We start from the raw sequence: 7,877 nt of genomic DNA, 5'->3' as shown, positions 1-7,877 counted from the left end.
AACCATTAAAAACCCTAGCCCAAAACTCTTCGAGCCTTTCAAGATTTAATGGAGACAAGATCATTAACCACACTTTGAATTTCAAACCTCATTTGAACAATCTGAAGGAAATTATAAGCCCTTTAAAATTCCCTTTTATTAGTTATCGAAAGAACGTCTAACGACTCGGGCCTCGAATTTATTGTACAGGTTTAATTACATTTCTATTTACTTTTTATGTTAGGTTTATTACCTTAGATTTTAACCTGAGATCAGATTGTGGTTGTTTTCTGCCCACCACGCTGAAGCTCTAACGGGATGGGCGAAAACAAAACAATCTGGCGAATATGCAATCTTGAATTTGTAAGGACTGCACTCGTCTATAAGGATCCGGACTGGAAATGACAACAAAGTTGGGTGATTGTTATAAAAAATAGGGCGCCGTATCAGGAAAATTTAGTTTTTGAGTTTCCGGTGCACAACAAGTTTCTTTTTGTAGAATTTCCTGCGGGAGGACTATTTTTCTCAGATGGTTTATAAGGCTTTCAGAGGTTTACCGTGAAAAATTTGATTATTTTGTTTTTCTAATCTGTTTTGTCAGCATAAGAGGCACGCCTTCTTTCTATATAATTAATAAAAATAATATCTTTAGCAAAATGATGGCTATCGTTAACCTTATAGTCCATTAGCAATCTAAAAAACTGCTTTTTGAAATCTTGAAGATAGATACTTTATATTGTCACATCACATCTCAAATGAAAGGGAAAAAAGACTAGCGGCTCGGCAGATTTGTTTTCCGTCAGCGAACGCAGACCTGAATTAACGGTCGCAGACCTGATTTAGCGGTTGAAGTTCTGAATTAACGGCCAAAGACCTGAATCAGTGGTCGAATCCCTTTTTAACGGGCTTTAAGCAAGTCACCGGCCGAGTACCTGATAGATAAGTTAGGGTCAGTCAAACTAGCTTGCACCACTCTGCAATGCATCAGTTGATGGTCCAGTGGTCAGTGCAACTTAGAAATTTCTCCGTTCACCCTTTTTGAGCCTACCTCAGGGGTCCTTTAATTTAACCTTTGTCCGTCCGTCCGTTCGTCTAATCGTCTTTTACCAACTTTTCTCGGGATTGGTCTATTAGGTTTATATCTCATTTTTTTGTATAGTGATGTGAAGTAAAAACCGATTTTCAAAGAAAAGTTTGTCTAAAAAGTGACTGAAGCCGTTTTTTTTGCCGTAATTTTCTTTGGCCGTAAAACGGAATTGGATTATTTGGGGAAATTCTCTTTTCAGGATTTTTTGAAGAGAAATTTTTAGGCAGATTTGAGCCAAATTTCGGATTTGTGGAAGTTGCTTCATTAGATTTCATCTTTAAAGTTATAGTTATCTATACAGGAAGGAAATGATTGTTTTTGTTTATGTCCAAAACTTAACATGGTTTGATTTCCAAAAAAAAAACCTCTAAAACAACGGATCGCTAGCGAGAAACAAGTTTCATTATGTTTTCAAGCTTACGCATCTTTCTCCTATGCTTTTTCGGTAGAACATTTTCATCTTCATTCAGCATGTTTCCGACTACCTATACCAGGTAGGTCCATTCAGCATGTTGCTTGTTACTATTTATAAAGTGGGAATGAAAAGTTCATCATTTTTTCATCGGTAGTCTCCAAAGTAACTGGCAGCCCCTTACAATGATTATGATTTAGATGTTCCCCCAGGGGGGGTGCACTTATGCAGAATGGGTGCCAGATATGTTTGAGTCATAAGGGTCCCTTTTTCATACCCTCGAAAGTCCCTAAAAGGGGTACAAAAATAATTAAAATTCAATTGAAGTCTCTGTATGGGTTCCAAAATTACGAATATTGAACATTGACTTCCTCAAAGGGTCATAAATTTTTGTCATAATTTTTTGAAATTTTGAGTAAAATTTGTAAATTTTGGCTGAAATTTTTGTCTCTTTAAGGGTGACAAAAACGTCAAATAATGGTCACAACTTTCGAAATTCAGTGTCTCTAAGAATCGATTTTTGAGCTTTGGCTCGGGACCTACCCGTCATCTCGCAAACCTCAGGTGTTTTCATAGTGATGCTATTTTTCATATAAAATCCTGAAAAATGAAACAAATTATCGTGGAAGGACATAAAAATTGCATCACTTATTTTGGACAAACTTTAAGCGACAATCAGCTTTTGTGGGCTTTGGTGGGCTTCTTTGCTGTCTAACCATACCAGGCTAATAAAAGAAGGTATTCTCCTTCAAGTGAATTTCTTCGACTCTTTCCAACAAATAAATCCTTTTCTTTTGGAAAAAAACTTGAATCTTCGATGGATAATTATTTATTAAAGTTGGTTCATTGAAAGATTTTGTCGAACTGTCACGTCTAACCCTTCGGCTACTTAAAAAGAGTCTGGAATATATTTCTAGTAGAGCTTCCTCTCAATTTACAGATAATTGAAAAAAAGATCGCATTCAAATTCATATTTTTGGACCTACCTCCGGGTCCCCCGGTGGAGGTTCTATAAATTAACCTATGTCTGTTCGTCTGTCCGTCCGTCCGTTCGTCTGTCTGTTACCAGCTTTTCTCAGGATTGGCTAATTAGTTTTTCTGGTTTTTTGCACAATGATGCAAAATGGCAATGCCTAAAATGTGACGGAGCCCGATTTTCGAAAAAAAATATATTCGGGCAAATTTGGGCCAAAAACAGCTTAAAAGGTTTTTTGGGCCTGAATGGTTTAAGTGATTTTCGTATTTGAGGAAATTCCTTTTTACCATTTTACATTATTCAACACACAAGCTTTATTTTTCCATTCTGAATTTTTGTACAATTATTGTCACTTTTTTCTTATTTTCATCTGATGTTAATCATTAGGTAGGTCCATTCAGCATGTTGCTTGTTCTATATAGCTTTATATAAATTCAGGTTTAATGTCAACTCCTTTACTGTGAAGTTAAAGTCGGTCCAAAAATCCCAACTCGCAAGTGGAAAAATAATCATGAGTGGAATTTTATCATGTAGAAATCTCTTGAAGCAAGCTCTAAAACAATAATGAAAACTGAAGAAAAATAGGAAAAACAACCCCTGGTAGAATCATGGTATAATATACCATTTTTACATCATTGAATCTTCATCATTGATTTTTGGGGCCCGGGGGTGAGTATTTTGCTAAAACGAGGCTTAAATTTTGTGGTAGTTTAGAGACTTCGAAAATAGTCGGATTTAGTTTGAAATTTTGCAAAATCGTTCTTTATGTGAACATCAGACGTTTTTTATTTAATTTTTTTTTATTTTTATTTTTGGGGGCTAGGGACGAGTTTCTCATTATAGTTACAAAGGCTAGCCTTCGTTGAGAAAAAACTGAAGTCGAGCAGGTCAGTGCGATGGGCACGTACGAAATGAATGAAATTTTTTTGCTTAGTTCTGCATATATATTCGGACGTCAAATTTGATTACGATGCCAAAAAAGAATGATACGTTTGAATCTGATTATGGTTTGACATTTACAACTATTCTCCGAAATTGATATTTTTTGCATATTTTCGGAAATATGTGTATTTTCACATTCTTATGATTGATGATAAACGTTTAATCAAGCAAAATACCATATCACACAGGAATTTTGATATCATGAGAATAAGATTATGATCTCAATATTGTAGTTATGTGTATTAGAATGCCTCAATGACTACTTCGTACCCAGGAGCATTAAGAAATCAAATCATCAAGTAATAATAAGGATTGGGTTCTAGATTGCTTTTTTAGAAAAGAAATGTTATAAAAACTGTTATTTTACTGGGCTGTTCCAAAAGATTTCCATACAGGGGGGGTGGGCCTTTTCAATCAAAAAAAATTTCTTGGAAATGTTTGGATACCCCCTGGAAAATGGCAAAATTTGCAAAAAAGACCCTGGAAAAGATTATTTTCATGTCTTAAAGTGAGAGGGTGGACGAACTACTATCAGTCGTTTACCCCTTGGAAGTTTAAGCTTTTTACCCCCTGGAAATATGAAAAAATACCCCCTGGAAATTCTTCTCAGATTACCCCCTGGAAAAGTTCGTCCACCCCTCTGTATGGTTATAAAATGGAATGCCCTATATGCGAGCATCACTTTGGAAAAAGAGAATTAAGAAGGATGGCTTCCATCGAAGAACCACAAACTTCTGGTAAACAACTCACTCAAAGTGGTGATAATAATGATCAGAGAGTACTTCTACAAGAGGAACAGTTTCTTAAAAACGCTCGTAATTATGTTTGGTTAACGTCCAGTAAAAATCGTAATCATCAGAAATGGGCAGTAATATTTTTATTCATAGAATTATATTTCACAGGTCTATCGACCTCTACGAAATAATTTTAGATTTATAAAATATTGTCTAATTCTTCATCCGTCGTCCAGTCGTCAGAAGATATGGACAGAGAAGACGTTGTTTTGGTCTTTGTCCTAGGTTTTCGAACTAGGCGAAGGTTTGTTCTAGGGCTTCCTCTTACATGCCAAACGAAATCATCATTTTTTAAATTCATTTTATTCGCCTTTTGGCACATATCTTTAATAATTTTTCTTTCGTTGATGGTGAAGTCGTCTGTAATGCTAAAGCCGCCAATTTCATTGAATCGTTTCAGCTTATGCAGATTTTGCATTATCCGTTCTTTTTCCTCTATACTTTTTAAGGGACCGAGTGTTTTATTTCATACAAATTACACTCATCATATTAACGGCAGTGACGACAATTTTGTCGGTGATGAAAGATAAACTGCCTGTTTATGTTTTACCTATCATTGCCGGCCTCTCAACATTCGTTTCAAGTATAATGGGAGTGCTCAAACCGGCAGAAAGGCAGAAATCCAATTTGGAGCACGCACGAAAGTTCAGAAATCTGATGTTGAAGTTGGTATCATGTGAAGATATGGCCAAGTATAAACGAGTGAAGAACTACTTGAAGCACCTTTTATCCATCGCCACACTAGTGTCGCTAAACGTTATAAGAAGATTGACAACGAAAGACACGATGCTAGTGGCGGTGTGGGTGGACCTGATGGCGGATCCGGCCGTAATGACAAACTGAAAAAGAAGTGGTCTATCAATCCGATATTGAAAACTCAATTTTACCAGGACGAGGAGGACCTGAGCAAACGGATGAAAAAGAAGGAGAAAAAACAACAGAAGCGTGAAGATTTGGCAAAACAGATGTGGTCCATCAATCCGATATTGAAAATTCAACTTTACCAGGACGAAAAGATTTGGGATGATTACCTTTATGGTCGAATAAACGATGATACAATCAAAGAAAGGATCAAAGAAAAGAGGGCTCTGGACGCTGTGTTGATGAAAGAATTCAAAATTGACATAGAGGAGACTCCTGAAAAGAAAATAGACGACAATACGGAGATCGAAAGACAAACATTGGAAAATGCACAGGAGGGCGAAGGAAAACCATTGGGCAATACACAGGAGGACGAAGGAAAACCATTGAGCAATACAAAGGAGGGCGGAGGAATGAGCACAGGGGGAGTGCCGGAAGCAGGAGTAAAGGAACCAAACACAGAAGAGTTGCCAGAGCTTGAAGATATAGAATGACTCTGACAACACCCTCCATTGTCTAGTATACATTTTTTTTATTAGAACATCCAGAACTTTTGAAGCCTTAGGATGTTCTTAATTTTTTGAGTTTTAAGCCTAAAAATGTTCTTAACGTGTTCTTATTTTCACAATTTTGCCAGTATTTTTGTCCATTTTTCTAAGAAAATAGTTGTTTTAGAGTCTGCAAAGTCTTAAAATGTTCTCAACTTTTTCTTTAAACCTATCTTTATAATATTATTTATTCTATTTTTTTTCTTCTTTTATATAGTCTTGTACCTCTGGCAATATCACTTAGTGCCTAGCGGGGGGGGGGAGATTTTTATTATCTGTAGTGTGTTGTCTTATTTGTTTGTTAGCGGTGTACTGTGTAACCCATATTATAAAGAAAAAAAAACAAAAAAAAAACTTTTTCTTAATATTTCTACTATCGAAGTCTTAAATATATTATTAGTCAATTAGTCATAGCTTATACGACCGGTTTTTGCCGTTTCGAAATTAAATTAATCAAAAAAAAAGTTATCAATTTACATATATCAGTTTTGTCAATTATATGTTATCAATTTATATCAATTGTGTCAATTATATGTTTTTTTATAAATATGTTTTTGTTAAGGAGTAGATTATATTATACGGACGCAAATTTGAATATTAGTGTGGTCGTGTTACAAAAATACAGGCTGTTTGTAGGAAAAAAATAAGATCTAGCTGAAACTTTCTCCGGACCTTCTCTATAGGATGCTTATACCTCAGGAAAAATTCCCCTAAAATCCCATTGGTAGAACATCCCTTTTTTGGGACATTTCTATTTTCCCCAGGCAAAATCCTAAGGGCGAAATTTTTTGAAAATTTCAAACTTATTTCCAGACAATATCATGTATACCATTCGAAAGCTCTCGAAAAACTATATAGAAGACTTTTAAACGGGTATAGCTGATTTCCTTATCTAACTCGAGATATTTCATGCGCAAGTTCCACTTTTTGCCACACTTTGGTCAAAATTGACCATAAATAGCATCTTCTGCGTGAATTATCTCGAGTTAGGTATGGAAATCGGCTATACCCGTTTAAAAGTCTTCTATATAGTTTTTCGAGAGCTTTCGAATGGTATACTTGATAATGTCTGAAAATTAGTTTGAAATTTTCGCCCTTAGGGTTTTGCCTGGGGCAAAAAGAAATGTCCCAAAAAAGGGATGTTCCACCAGTGGGATTTTAGGGGAATTTTTCCTGAGGCGTAACCATCCTATAGAGAAGGTCTGAAGAAAGTTTCAGCTAGATCATATTGTTTTCCTGTAAATTATGCTAAACGACCACACTATATATAAAATCTGCGAATATGAGGCGAACGTTTCTATTGACAATTGAACATATAATTGAAATATATCGTGCTAAAAAGAGGCCTGCTTTTCAGAAAAAAAAATGAATGAGTTATAAAATGACTACACAATCCTCCAGTTAATTGGTTTAGTATTGGGACCCTTATCTACTATTATCTCTCAGATTTTGCTCATCCCACCTTTCCTGGAGATATACATAACTGTTGAAATCTTGAACTAGTGAGAACCTTAAAGAATTGAAACAAGGCTTCTATTTTTAATTGGAATCGAGTTTAATCATTCAGGTCTGGGGCCACTTGGCACATTTGTCATCAAAATGAAACACAAACACAAACAAGTTGCAGTTCAATTACTGAACTTTGTTTCAAGTGACCCGCCTGCATCAGAGAAATCTCATCAAAACAACTCCAGGGGAACGGGGAATAAGGCGGGTTCGTGGAATTTCAATTTTTATGACGTCATCAAAATAGTGCAAAATTGAGGATTTTTGCCAAGTACGCAAAATTTCAAAATAAAAAAACATCTGCCTAGACTGAATCTTATTCTACTTAGTTATACGCTTCGTTTGAGCTTAAAATGAGCTTCTGAAAATGATTTGTAACGTTGCAAGCATTTTGACCCCGCCTTAATCCCCTCATCCAGATTTGGGATAGGCTGCCCACATCCCCTCTGATAAGTTTTGATATATCAAAACTAATTTGGGGATGCATGCAGCCTAGATTTGGGATGAATATTAAACTAGGTCACAGTGTGGATGTAAACCATACTGAAGCGACCGCCTATCACACATCACGCTCGCGAAAGAGCGTGCGCACATTATTAACGCCTACATGTCATCTCCAGTCAATACATTATTCATTAGGGAGGTTAAGTATCAAAGATAAATCAACGCGACGAACGAACGGGTTTTGACCTGCAACATGCAGTAAACATGTGGACATGCATTTTCTAGAATCCAGGCTAAAACAGCTCAAGAACGAAAAACCGTGAAAATC

This window comes from Clytia hemisphaerica, unplaced genomic scaffold, assembly GCF_902728285.1.
Source record: "Clytia hemisphaerica strain Z4C2 unplaced genomic scaffold, Clytia hemisphaerica genome assembly, whole genome shotgun sequence".
Classification (NCBI taxonomy): Eukaryota; Metazoa; Cnidaria; class Hydrozoa; order Leptothecata; family Clytiidae; genus Clytia; species Clytia hemisphaerica.
Note: the sequence above shows the minus strand (reverse complement) of the source record.